Genomic DNA, 14,452 nt, shown 5'->3' with positions numbered 1-14,452 from the left:
CCACTCTACATTCTGCCTCAGGGCCGAGAGCCTGGGAGCCTGGGAGCCTGATCTGCGTCCAAACACTTAGATCTATAAGGAGTTGCAATGCTGCCTCCTACTTCCCCGGGCCCTAAGAGAGAAGCCGCTTGTGTGAAAAGCCTAATTTGCTAAAGAGCCTCCTCGGAACCCCTTTGAGTGCCTTCAATGCGTTTGGCCGGTGTCATCCGCTCATTGTTTGCAGATTCCGGGTCCAGAAGCGCCGGGACACAGGCGGTCAGCTTGGCGAGAGCTTGAAGTGCCACGGCTTCCAGCTCCCTGGGGAGGGAAAGGGTCTTCGCCTCTGCCGGGTGTCCCCTTCCCTTCGGGGCTCGGGGGAGAGGAGCGGGAAAGGGGAGTCGGGACAAGAGGGGGGAGGGGACACAGGGAAGGAGGGGCGTAATAAGGGGGAGGGAGGGAGAAGAGTGAGAGGAGAGTGGGGGTTGGGAAAGAGGAGGGGGGAGGGGAGAGGCTGAAGCCGAGCGAGGAGGGGCGGGGCCTGGAGCAGGGAGGTCCCTGGCCCCGCCCACTGGTCCGCGGGGTGGGGCCTCGGAAGTCGAGCGTGGAGGCTGAGTGGCTGCTTGCGCCGAGGGGAGCGCCGACTCCGTTTCCCGCGCGTCCGCGGGAGGCCTGGGGAACAGCGGGACGTCGGGGCCCCGGGAAGGGAGCGGAAGTCAGCGCCGAAGCCGCGGAAGGAAAGGAGGCTGGCGGACGCCCCGCAGCCCGGGTTCAGTTGTGCTCCTGCCTCTGAAACGCGGGCGTGAGACTGGAGTGTGGCCGTGCAGCGCTTTCTGTAGAAAGCAGTGGCCTGGAGCGCACCTCGCTTCTGGTGCTCACCTCGCTTCTGGTGCTCAGGTCTGAAAGGAGGGAGCTTCATGGTCCGGGGTTCAGTGTGACTCCTCCGATTCCCCCAGCCAACCCCTTCAAGGGGCTCCCGGTTCTGAAAGTGAGTTCTGCATTTCTGTGGTCTCCAGGTGGGAAGCTGGCAGGCCAAGGGGTGGGTGTGAATGCCAGCGTGTACCGAGGTCTGTGAGCAGGAGTGAGCATCCATGAAGGAAGAGGGGCTTTGTTCCAGGAACCCCTCTTCCCCAGACCTCTACTGAGTGGTGGGGTGAAGGCGAGGCAGTTTGTCTGAATTCAAAAAGGCCCAAGGTCCCCAAAGTAGCCAGGTCTTCCAATATGACGAAGTGCTGAGCATCTTAAAGACTGGTCCTGACACCTTGCCTTTGTTCCTGTCCCACCCATGGTGATCTCATGGGAAGCCTATCATTAAATAGTGATGTTCATTGCATTTGTTTCCCCGTCTTGTCTGTTATTCTCTGCTCTGAATCCCAGGTAACAAACTCGTATTTTCGTTCCTGCTCCTGCTAACACTTGATTGGGTGTCTTCCCTTATTTATTATTTGACTCCCTTGGGACTTTGCACATCTCATAGAAGGCAAGCCTGAGTCCAACACTGGAGACGGTTTTGATTGAATCTCAGCTCCGCCACTGACTAGCTCTATGCTTTGAGGCAGATAACTTAACCTCCCTACACTGCAGTTTCCACCATTGTAAAATGAAGGTAATAATAATACCCACCTTATAAGGTTGACTGGAGGATTCAATGAAATAATTCACATAAGTTTATCTAGTCTTATGTGTCCAAGCCATGGGCCCTCTTACACCTGAGTTACTCTCGGTATTGCCTCTTCTACACCCCTTTACTTTGCCACCTAGCCCATTAAACAGGGGGTTGCTTGACATGTTTTCTTTGTCTACATATAGGTGATTGTTTCCTCAACCTGCTTTTTTAAGTTCTTTAAACATACATTTATTTCTTTGTATACTCAGTGACACCAATTTGATACATTGCACATAGCTTGTGTTCAATAAATGTTTGTGAATTGACTGATCAATAAAATCTCACTGATACCTAGAGAGAGATTTTTTTCTAGAAAATTTGAAGTTATGGAAAAGAGAAACTCTTCATGGGGTAGGGTAAATAGAAAAAAGACTTAATAGATGAAGTTATCTTGTTAGTTTAGGACCATAAAAAGGTATCATGTATAATAATCTTAATTATATAAAGAAAATTGTAAAAAAAGACAATTGACAGTGAACATGACCAGTTTTAGAGCTGATGCCCTGCTGTAGTAGGATTGAGTGGTTTTTTTCTCCTGCTTTACACTTTTTAGTCCTTTCCAACTTTTTTACTGTCAGTATGTGTTACTCTGTTACTCAGGAAAAGTACTTTATTTGTACAATTTAGCTGATAAAAATGATCATATTTTAGATATGTTGAGATGGAAGAGGAAAAATCTTGAGAATAAAGCAACAATTTTCCTCTTTTTTTTCTTTTTTTTAGACCAGCAAATCTTTTCTGATTTGTGCTAGAAAATCAATTTATTAGTTTGAAGTATAATGACATCTCCTTTTCGGTAACCAGAATGTCACTTGTCTTGACTTCCTTTGAAGGGTTAAGATCCCAGGCAGGGAATGAAAACCATACAAGAGTTCATGTTAAATCCAGAGTAAAGGCAAAGTGGATGGAATGGCTTTAAAGGTTATTTCAACTAAGTTGTATCAGTCTAGTGAACTTTGACCTTTCCAGTGACTTTTTTTTTTTGGCTTAAAGATACACCAGTGCACTCCTGCTTTTTTTTTTTTTTAAACATTTTTTATTGATTTATAATCATTTTACAATGTTGTGTCAAATTACAGTGTTCAGCACAATTTTTCAGTCATACATGGACATATACACATTCATTGTCACATTTTTTTCTCTGTGAGCTACCATAACATTTTGTGTATATTTCCCTGTGCTGTACAGTATAATCTTGTTTATCTATTCTACAATTTTGAAATCCCAGTCTATCCCTTCCCACCCTCCGCCCCCCTGGCAACCACAAGTTTGTATTCTATGTCTATGAGTCTATTTCTGTCCTGTATTTATGCCTTTGTTTTGTTTTGTTTTTGTTTTTGTTTTTTAGATTCCACATATAAGCAATCTCATATGGTATTTTTCTTTCTCTTTCTGGCTTACTTCACTTAGAATGACATTCTCCAGGAACATCCATGTTGCTGCAAATGGCGTTATGTTGTCAGTTTTTATGGCTGAGTAGTATTCCATTGTGTAAATATACCACATCTTCTTTATCCAGTCACCTATTGATGGACATTTAGGCTGTTTCCATGTTTTGGCTATTGTAAATAGTGCTGCTATGAACACTGGGGTGCAGGTGTCATCCTGAAGTAGGGTTCCTTCTGGATATAAGTCCAGGAGTGGGATTCCTGGGTCATACGGTAAGTCTATTTCTAGTCTTTTGAGGAATCTCCACACTGTTTTCCACAGAGGCTGCACCAAACTGCATTCCCACCAGCAGTGTAGGAGGGTTCCCCTTTCTCCACAGCCTCTCCAGCATTTGTCATCTGTGGATTTTTGAATGATGGCCATTCTGACTGGTGTGAGGTGATACCTCATTGTAGTTTTGATTTGCATTTCTCTGATAATTAGTGATATTGAACATTTTTTCATGTGCCTTTTGATCGTTTGTATGTCTTCCTTGGAGAATTGCTTATTTAGGTCTTCTGCCCATTTTTGGATTGGGTTGTTTATTTTTTTCTTATTGAGTTGTATGAGCTGCTTATATATTCTGGAGATCAAGCCTTTGTTGGTTTCATTTGCAAAAATTTTCTCCCATTCCGTAGGTTGTCTTTTTGTTTTACTTATGGTTTCCTTTGCTGTGCAGAAGCTTGTAAGTTTCATTAGGTCCCATTTGTTTATTCTTGCTTTTATTTCTTTTAGGAGAAAATTTCTGAGATGTATGTCAGATAATGTTTTGCCTATGTTTTCCTCTAGGAGGTTTATTGTATCTTGTCTTATGTTTAAGTCTTTGATCCATTTTGAGTTTATTTTTGAGCATGGTGTAAGGGAGTGTTCTAGCTTCATTGTTTTACATGCTGCTGTCCAGTTTTCCCAACACCATTTGCTGAAGAGACTGTCTTTATTCCATTGTATATTCTTGCCTCCTTTGTCGAAGATTAGTTGACCAAAAGTTTGTGGGTTCACTTCTGGGCTCTCTATTCTGTTCCATTGGTCTATATGTCTGTTTTTGTACCAATACCATGCTTTCTTGATGACTGTAGCTCTATCCTGCTTTTATTACTATAATACTTTTAAAAGTTTTTTTAAATTTACAATTTACTTCAAACAGAGTTACCTTCCATCTTGATTGAAAATTAGGACAATGGCTTGATTTATTACACACAGTCATTCATCCAACAAGAATTTACTAAGCACCTACCAAGCGCCAGGCCCTGTGCTGATGCTGGGAATACCAGGCAAGACCTGGTCCTTATCTTCCAGGAGCTTAGGGTTTCATTGATGGACATACATATATAAACAATGATGTATAGAGAATTATCACAGGAGCTTTGATAGGTCAAAGTAGATAAACTTACAGCAGCCAGTGAGGCAGAAAGGAGTAGCCAGTTGTAGTGAGGCAAGAAGACAGCAAGAAGGAGGAGGCAGGAAAAGCTTCATAGAAAACTGGTTATCTAGGCCAGTTACAAGTCTTTAGCTTATAAGTGGATAGTCCATCCTGATGTGGGACTATTATTTTTTTCTGTACTTTGCCCTCCTCATCTGAGTACATTTTCTGATGCATTTGGAATGCTTGGTGATTCCGTCCTTCCTTGATAGGTGCAGTGAGTTCATAACAGTCAAGTCCCATTCCATCATATTCCAAGGATTGGCCAAAATTTAAAAATTTGATTGAGACTTATAAAATACCTTAAACCCTAAACTTTTTACTTTTACTTAGAGCATATAATTGTACATTCATTCCCCAGTCTTTAGATGTTGGGCTTAATGTGTGGGTCTGCTCATTGAAATTAATCATCATTTTTGCTTGCATTGGCCCCCCACTCTTGATTCATTGGGTTTAGGATTTCTAGCTTTTGTTTTTCTGTAGTGGGGAGATAATGTAAAGATACTTGTAAAACAGTTTCAGCGGGGTTTTAGGCTTTACAATTTCTTTCCTCATCTTTTACTATTTTCTAGCTCACAACTAATTTGACATCAATTTTTATTTATTTTTTAGTGACCAGCCTTTATAGAGTATTTTCAAATCATTCAGCTTCATTTTATATCATTTTTCACGCCTGGTTTATTTACTTGTTTTTTTTCTTTTTGTACTCATATTTCATTGTTTTATGTAATAAAACATAATCCCATTTTAAAATAAATAAGTAATTCTAAGCCCACAATTCAACTGCTCTATACTGTTTCACTGTTTAAAATGTTAGTCATGACGCAGTGAATTTATTTCAACCCAGTAAATTAATATGAAGACCTACAGTTTGAAAAATACTGTGTTAAAACGTAGCCTCCTAGCATTCAGTGCACCTGGCATCAGTGGGGGTTACAGGGGGTTAGAGAGTGAAGGTTAATCCAGTGAGTGAGTTAAGCAGTATTTCATTAAGAGGGCTTCTATGGTATTAAAATTTTGTTGGATTAAATTTCTGGGTCAATCACTAGTGTTTGGAAATCTCATTGCACTCAAGTTTCAGCTGTTGTGGTTTGATTTGTAAAGAAACTTGGCTTGGATCTAAAACTCTCAAGCTTAGAGTTAGTGCTAATGGCCCACAGAGTTCGTATTCTATACTTAACCAACCATAGCTGAGCCATTTTAAGGCCTTTTGACTTACATCCTTTTCTATGGATAGAACAAGGAGATTAATTGATAAAATGTCTAAGCTAATCTAAGACAACATTTTTCCTAGTTTATGACAATGTCTGGGATTCTAAGAAACTTCATTTAAGTCTTAGCCCTGTATTCTTTCCAGGGACACAGGACTTGAAAGATACTTGATGGTGCCAGAAAGGGAAGAATGTTTGTTTAAGTTGAAGTGAAGACCTTCCTTTTCCTCAGTGGAGCCTCCCAAATACAAAAGGTACTGTGGGCTGTCCTGCCAGAGAACATACTAAAGGCAGGTGGGTATTTTCCTGGGTTGATAATGTACCCTGGTCTGCAGGACTAGCTGTCAGAAGTTTACCCTTTTTCAAAAATTCTAGTTGTTCAGGGAAGATGTGGCCAGTAAAGGATGGACTGTCTGTGGCAAAATATCTGGGAATCCCTGTCTGTGACTCAGGTACCTCCATCCCCTTTTAACGTTAGAGCATGCTGTATGCCATTCTTCCCCTTTGAGGATGTCAGTTCTGGAATCTTAGAAGTAGGTTGGGTGTGGAGATTGCTGGGAAATAGGGCTGGTGAGTGATGTGCACTAGGCATATCTTCTGGCTTCGCTAGCTGTTTTTCTGACTCTTCTGAGATGGAGCTCCCTCTTGTAGTTATAGAGAGGCCACAATAATGTCAGAGAGAGAAGCCAGCTAGTTCTGCAGAGAAGTTTGAGGGGTCATCACAGTTGTGTAGTCCCCAGAACTCACATTATCAATGCCGCCAGAGTGACCAGGTTCTCAGGGACTGATTCATGCTAGTCAGACCCACTGAAGACACCTGAGTGAACGTAATGCCAGTTCACAATGGGGGCATTCATGTCCCATGACCAAAAGACTACTGTATGTTCTCCAGGATCCTCACTACTAAATCCTAGGTACCTGGGGATCTATCCTAGTAACCAGAAAGTTGTTTGGTTATCTCCAAATCACAAGAGAGAAATGGTGGCCTTATGGGTTGAATTGTGTCCCCTCCAAATTCATATGCTGAAGACCCAACTCCTTGTACCTTGGAATGTGACCTTATTTGGAAATAGAGTAATTCATTGCAGATGTAATTGATTAAGAGTAAAGTGGCCCCTAATGTACTATAACTGGCATCCTTATAATAGGGATGGCCTCAAACTTAAGTTATTATCAACTTAAAATATACTGTTATAAATGTAAGTTGTTATATATAAGCCTCATGGTAACCACAAAGCAAAAACCTATTGTAAATACCCAAAAGATAAAGAGAAAGGAATATAAGCATAACACTAAAGAAAGTCAGCACACCACAAAGGAAGAAAGCAAGGGAAGAACAGAAAGGGATTACAAAAACAGCCAGGAAACAATTAACAAAATGGCAATAAGCATATACTTATCAATAATTACTTTGAATGTAAATAGATTAAGTTTTCCAATGAAAAGACATAGAGTAGCTGAATGGATTAAAAAAAAAAAACCCATCTATATGCTACCTACAAGAGACTCACTTCAGATGTAAGGACAAACAGACTGAAAGTGAAGGAAAAATATATTCCATGCAAATGGAAACCGAAAGAAAGCTGGAGTACCTATACTTGTATCAGACAAAATAGACTTTAAAACAAAGACTGTAATAAGAAACAAAGAAAGGCATTACATAATGATAAAGGGGTAAATCTAATAAGAAGATATAACACTTGTAAATATTTATGCACCAACATAGAAGCATCTAAATATATAAAGCAAATATTAACAAACCTTAAAAGAGAAATATACTAGGAGACTTTAACACCCCACTTACATCAATGGATAGATCATTGAGACAGAAAATCAGTATGGAAACATTGGTCTTATTAGGACAGATGGACTAAGCAGATATTTACAGAAGATTCCACTCAAAAGCAACAGAATATACATTCTTCTCAAGTGCACATGGAACATTTTACAAGATAGATCATATATTAGGTCACAAAATAAGTAAATAAATTTAAAAGAATTGAAGTCATATCAAGCATTTTTTTTCTGCCCACAATGGTATGAAACTAGAAATTAATTACATGAAGAAAACTGGAAAATTCACAAGTATGTAGAGATTAAACAACACACTACTGAACAACCAATGGGTCAAAGAAGAAATCCAAAGAGAAATTAAAAAAAAAAATCTGAGATAAATGAAAACAGAAAGGTAACATACCAAAATTTATGGGATGCAGCAAAAACAGTTCTAAGAGGGAATTTCATAGTGATAAATGCCTACCTCAAGAAACAATAAATCTCCAAGTCGGTAGTGCCTGTGAGCTGCAGGGGAACCTTCTGGCAGTGCCTGCCCAATCACTGGCCTGAGGGTGCCATAGGAGCAGGTCATGACTGGAAGAGCCTCAGCCTGAGTGTTACCTCCTGCCACCCCTTTTCAGGATCACTCAGACCTATACACCCAGTAAAAATAAATAAATAAATAAACAAGAGTCTCAAATAAACAACCTAATTTTATACCTCAAGAAACTAGAATAAGAAGAACAAATGAAGTCCAAAGTTAGTAGAAGGAAGAAAATAACAAAGATTAGACTGGAAATAAATGAAATAGAGACTAAAACAGCAATAGAAAAGATCAGTGAAACTAAGAGCTGGTATTCTGAAAAGATAAAATTGACAAACTTTTAGCTAGACTCACCAAGATAAAGAGAGGACTCAAATAAATAAAATAATAAACTAAACAGGAGATGTTAAACTGATGCCACATAAATACAAAGGATCATGAGACTACTATGAACAACAAAACATTAACAAATTGGACAGCCCAGAAGAAATGGATAAATTCCTAGAAACATACAACCTTCCAAGATTGGAATGATGAAATAAAAAATATGAACAGACTGATGACTAGTAAGGAGATTGAATAAGTAATCAAAACCTCCCAAGAAACAAAAGTCTAAGAGCAGACAGCTTCACCAGTGAATTCTACCAAACATTCAAAGAAGAATTAATACCAATCCTTTTCAGACTTTTCCAAAAAATTCAAGAGGAGGGAACTCTTTCATACTTACTTTAGAGGCCAGCATCCCCCTGATACCAAAACCAGAATAAGGATGTTGCAAGAAAAGAAAATTACTGGCCAATATCCTTGATGAACACAGATGCAAGAATTCTCAACAAAATATTAGCAAACTGAATTCAGTAATACATTAAAATGATCATACACCACGATCAGGTGAGATTTATTCTAGGGATCCACAAATCAGTCAATGTATATACCATATTTACACAATGAAGGATAAAAATCATACAATTGTCCTAATAGTTGTAGGGAAAGCATTTGACAAACTTCAACATCCATTTAGACAAAAACTCTACAAAGTGGATGTAGAGGAAACATACCTCAACATAGTAAAGGCCATATGTGACAAGCCCACAGCTAACATCATATTTAATGGTGAAAAGCTGAAAGTCTTTTCTCTAAGATCTGGAAAAGACAAGTTTTTCTCTAAGATCTGGAACAAGAGCCAGTCTTGCCACTTCTTATTCAACATAGTATTGTAAGTCCTAGCCAGAGCTATTAGGCAAACAAACAAACAGACAAAAAAAAAAAAAATCCAAAAAAAACCCTATGCAAATTGGTAAGGAAGAAATGAAACTGTCACTGTTTGCAAATGACATGATATTATATATTGAAAGTCCCCAAGACTCCATCAAAAGACTGTCATCTCTAATAAATTCAGTGAAGTTGCAGGATACAAAATCAATACACAAAAATCTGTTGCCTTTCTATATAGTAATAATGAACTATCAGAAAGAGAAATTAAGAAAATAATCCCATTTATAATTGCATCGAAAAGAATAAAATACCCAGGAATAAATTTAACCAAGGATATGAAAGGATATAACCAAGGATTGAAAACTGTAGGTCATTAATGAAAGAAACTGAAGAAGACACAAATAAATGGAAAGATGTTCCATGCTCATGGACTGGAAGAATCAGTATTTTTAACATGTTTATACTGCCCACAGCAATATACAGATTCAGTCCAATCCCAATCAAAATTCCAGTTGCATTTTTCACAGAAATAGAACAAACAGTCCTAAAGTCTGTCTGGAACTATAAAAGACCCTGAATAGTGAAAGCAGTCTTGAGAAAGAACAAAGCCTGAGGTATCATGCTCCCTGATTTCAAACTATATTACAAAGCTATGGTAATTTAAAATAGCATGGTATTGGTATAAATACAGATACATAGATCAATGGAACAGAATAGAGCAGCCAGAAATAAACCCACATATATATGGTCAATTAATTTATGACCAAGGAGCCAAGAGTATACAATGGATACAGTCTCTTCAGTAAAGGGTACTGAGAAAATTGGATGGCCACATGCAAAAGAGTGAAACTGAACCACTATGTTACACCATACACAAAAATTAACTCAAAGGATTTAAGACTTGAAAGTAGACTTAAACCATAAAAATTCTAAAAGAAAACATGGATGTTAAGCATTTTGACATAGGTCTTGATTTCAAAAAATCTGACACCAAAAGCAAAAGCAAAAATCAACACGTGGGACTACATCAAAAGCTTCTGCACACCAAAGGAAACTATCAACAAAATGAAAAGGCAACCTACTGAATGGGAAAAAATATTTGCAAATCATGTATCTGATAAGGGGCTAATATCCAAAATATATAAAGAACTCACACAACTCAATAGCAAAAAGAAAAAAGTATCAAAAAACAAAAACTAGAACAATCCAATTAAAAAATGGACAGAAGATCTGAATAGACATTTTTCCAAAGAGGAAATGCAGATGGCCAACAGGCACATGAGAAGAAGCTCAACACTGCTAATTATCAGAGAAATGCAAATCAAAACCACAGCGAGATATCATCTCATACCTGTTAGAATGACTATTATCAGAAAGTTTAGAAATAACAAGTTTTGGTGAGGCTACAGAAAGAAGGAAACTCTCATGCACTGTTAGTGGGAATATAAATTGGTGCAGACGGTTCTGCAGACTATTTGTGGACCTTGACAAATTACCATATAACCCTCCCTAGGGACAAGATTATTTGTAATCCCTAGATCTAGTCTGTCTCTTGGGCAATACTGGAAAAACACTCCCCAAACTTTGGCCTTTGGTTTCCTTTTTCTAAATCCAAGAACACCTTCCTTCCTTTTATATGATCTTTATTCAGATAGGTCAATACCACGTACCATATCTCAGTTTTCTTTGCCATACTTGACTTGTGGCTCACAGTACATCTGGGTTGCTCCTTCCAAGCATTTACAGGCATTCCTCAAACTATTCTCAGTTTTAGTGAACAGAAGAGTCAGCTGGAGGACTGCTATTTAAAAGAAGAAAGAAAGAGAAAGAAGCAAACAAACCAAAAAAAGAAGATTTGTGACCCTTGCCTCTTGAAATTTTGACTTGTAAGTTTATGGTGGGACCCACAGATAATCATGTTAAATAAGCACCACAGGTCCTGTTAACCTCATTGATTATCTGTTGATTTGTGCTAGTTTCTTTCTTAGAGCATAATCTAAAATTCCAAGCTCTGGAGACACCCAACTTGGTCCAACTTTGGTAGATCCTACTCCTAGCTTTAAGGACTTAGGCATTCCCCATCTAAGAGTCAGAAGGAGAGTGGGTGTCCAAGCCAGTCCCAATTCATTCATTCATTCAATAAAAATTTTTGAGCACCTAATATGAACTAAATACTATTCTAGGTTATGGAGATATATCAATAAAACAGACACAAATCCCTTACATTCTAGCTGGTAGGAAACAGTCAACAAATCAATAAATATATTAGGTGAGCAGTACTATAGACAAATATAAGAAGTATGGAAGGATTGTGAGTGCAGAGGGTCTGCGGGCATTGCATTTTTCAACCGTGTCCTGGGTGGGCCTCATTGCCAAAGTGACTTGAAGATGAGCCATGTGGTTTTCCAGAAGCTGAGCACACCTGGCACGGTAAGAGAAACAGGAGGCCAGTGTGGCTGGAGTGCAGTGAGAAAGGGAGGCAGGTGGCAGGAGCTGAGGTCAGAGGTCACCAGGGAGTCAGAGCATGTCCTTACAGGTCATTGCAAGGTCACTGGCTTATATTCTAGTGAGATGGGAAGCCATTGGAAGATTCTGAGCAGTGACATTTTCTGACTTACATTTTAAAATTATAATTCAGGCTGCTGTAGGAGGGATAGGCACAGAAGCAGGGAGACCAGTTAGAAGACGATTCCAGTCATCCAGGTGAAATGTTGAAGGTTGGCAACAGGGTGGTAGCAGAGATGGTAAGGGATGGTTGGATGTTGGATAAAATTTGAGGGTAGAACCAACCATTTTCTGACAGATTGGATGTGAATGTTGGACAAGCGACATAGATGTCTAATCAGGGTGAATGTTAGAATTCTTGCTTGGAATGCCGAACAGAAGCATCCCCAAATGCAGAAGCACATGGCCTGAACTCAAGAGCCAATGAGTCCTTTGGTACTTAGTTACTTGCCTGCAAAGCAGGCTTACTGCTACTCCCATCCTGAGATGTCTCTCAGGATGAGATGTCCCACCCTGAGATGACTCAGATGTCTCTCAGATGTGTTATTTGCCTAAAGAAACTTCTCACAATTCCACCAGACCTCAGGGATGACTTTCCCAAAACATTCCCTCTCATGCCTTTCCCGTCTTATTTGTCTCTTGGAAAACTGTAAGCCCCTTAGAGAACTGTGTCAGGAAGAGGGCTGGCAGCAGAAAGCCTGAATATGTTAGCACAGCATCCCTGTTGGTGGGAGGAGTAGTAGTGGTAGGATCACCTGTATTAAAATTGAGAGCAGAGATGAATGGACTTGCCCGGGATCAGAAAGTCTTCTATTTCAAATCTAAGATTGGTTTGTCTGATTAACCAATCACAATTCATCTATCACATGGAAAAGAGTAGAGCTTTCAGGAGGCCATCTGGCTGGCTGCTTTACTGACTGGTAATACGTTGGTACAGGTATCACAGAGCTGACCCTCAGCTTTATGATCCAATAACTTTTGGACTCCTTGACTCAGAGTGATTAAGTGGGAAAGGATTAATTCATTATAACCAAACTTATAAGAAACTGATTATAAACCAGCCTGTCAGACTATTGATAATAGGAAATATTTCTCAAACTTGAAAGCTGGTAGACTCTTGAACAGTTCCCATTTTGAAAAAAACTGTATTCATACTTACATTATGAGACTTTAGGTGATCACTTGTCCAAAACAGTCATAAATGCAAATCTAGTCTGGGTATTGAGATTACATGGCATTACTCTATGGAAAGGTGGTGATCTAGGTGATGCTTGTATTGAAATTTTTTTATTATCTTTAAAATGAAAATGCAAAATTCTGAAAGCATTCTAAAGAATTCCTGGACCTCTAAGAATATGATCAGAGACTCCAAAATGAAAAACAATGCAAAAGGAGAAAGGCTTTGTTCGAAAACTGTAGCTGGTTATGTATACAGGATGCTCTAAAGCAAGTCCACTCAGGAAACCGGATTGCAGATCAGAAGGCAGATTGGTGGGTGTAGAATAAGAACAGAGGGAGGTGGCTGTTCTCAGGGAACACTGCCCTCAGACAAGGGTAGTTGGTTATCCTACCTGCATTTGCTCTACAAATATTTATGTTTTAAGACTCTACCAGTCATGGAGAACACAGCTCCATCTTTCTTGCATTATATTAGAGACGCACTGACAAATTACTGTTCACGAACTTCCCTTTTCCTAGACTTCATCATGAATCCATGAACTCTCCCTGCCAATGCATCATTTCTAGGTAAACAGGAATTGTGCTTTTCTCCTGTCAAGGAAGGGACTTGGACCAGGCTGATGGAATTCCAGAGCCCAAGTTCTTTCCAATTAGCTGGTTTTTAGTATTCAACTAAAATTGTGAGGGACACTTATATACTATTGGGGATGGTAAAAGCAACTTTTAAATCTTCCAACTTCGTGTACAGCAGACTGAGAAATCCACCATTCTTTTCAAATGACTTCTCCCCCTGTTGTCTGCCTACCCTTATCTTAAGTCTGTTTTCGACTAACCCTCCCCTTTCCCCATCTCCAACTTCAACTGAGTCAGTGCTAGGAACTAGGAAGCACCCACCATTCATTGCCAGGTACTCCCTCCTGGCTCCTGCACCAGATTGGACTCCAGCCAGATTCAGCTCTGGGCTGCCTCCAAGCAGGCTGAGAGAATGCACCCTGTTTCCAGGCGGCAATTCCAGAGGCAGCATTCAATTGCCAGTTCTTCCCTGGCCCGGCGGAGCCAGGCAAGGGCATGGAATCCCTTAGGCCATTTGGCAAATGCCTGCTTGTTCTCTAGGATGGTCAGAATGCAGGGGTGTAGGTGGGGTGGAGGGGTAGGGTGGGGTGGGGTGCTGGCGGAGGCCGGTGCCTGGCCAGTTTAGAAATGATAGAGCCCCTAGGGAGCACGTCCTGACCCCCAGGGAGCCTTGATCTGGAGCACGCGGTCATTGCTGATCCCCCTTACCTGGTCTGCTACACCCACTCAGAGCAGATGCCTGCGCAAGCGCCACCAGTGCCCTCCAGAGCCTCTTGGTTCAGCCACTGCTACCTTTCTCTACCCCACTGTTTCTTAGGAACGTGTGCCGCTTAACTTCTTCCCACAGTCTGGAATGCTGGTCCCTTTTAGCTCCTCCTCACCAAATCCTCCCCAACCTACCTTCCTGCCTTCCTGCCTTCCACCTTTCTTCCTTTCTTTCCCCTTCCAGTTTTACTGAG

At 40.3% G+C, this 14,452-nt stretch overlaps 1 long non-coding RNA gene across 6 annotated transcripts in view; it reads left to right on the top strand.

The window, feature by feature from the left end:
* The first annotated feature begins 567 nt into the window (after window positions 1-567).
* Window positions 568-14,452, top strand: part of LOC116153043 (uncharacterized) — a 40,533-nt gene continuing 26,648 nt past the window's right edge. For 3 of the 6 annotated variants that reach the window (XR_010380612.1, XR_010380613.1, XR_010380614.1), the window contains exons 1-3: window positions 568-964; window positions 5,848-5,955; window positions 11,005-11,122. This is a non-coding gene — a long non-coding RNA (uncharacterized LOC116153043). Of the gene's footprint in view, window positions 965-5,847; window positions 5,996-11,004; window positions 11,123-14,452 lie in introns of all 6 variants that reach the window. The other 3 variants (XR_010380615.1, XR_010380616.1, XR_010380617.1) reach the window with 2 other exon arrangements.

Source organism: Camelus dromedarius, chromosome 4 (genome assembly GCF_036321535.1).
Source record: "Camelus dromedarius isolate mCamDro1 chromosome 4, mCamDro1.pat, whole genome shotgun sequence".
NCBI lineage: Eukaryota > Metazoa > Chordata > Mammalia > Artiodactyla > Camelidae > Camelus > Camelus dromedarius.
This window is presented reverse-complemented; position numbering and strand designations above follow the sequence as displayed.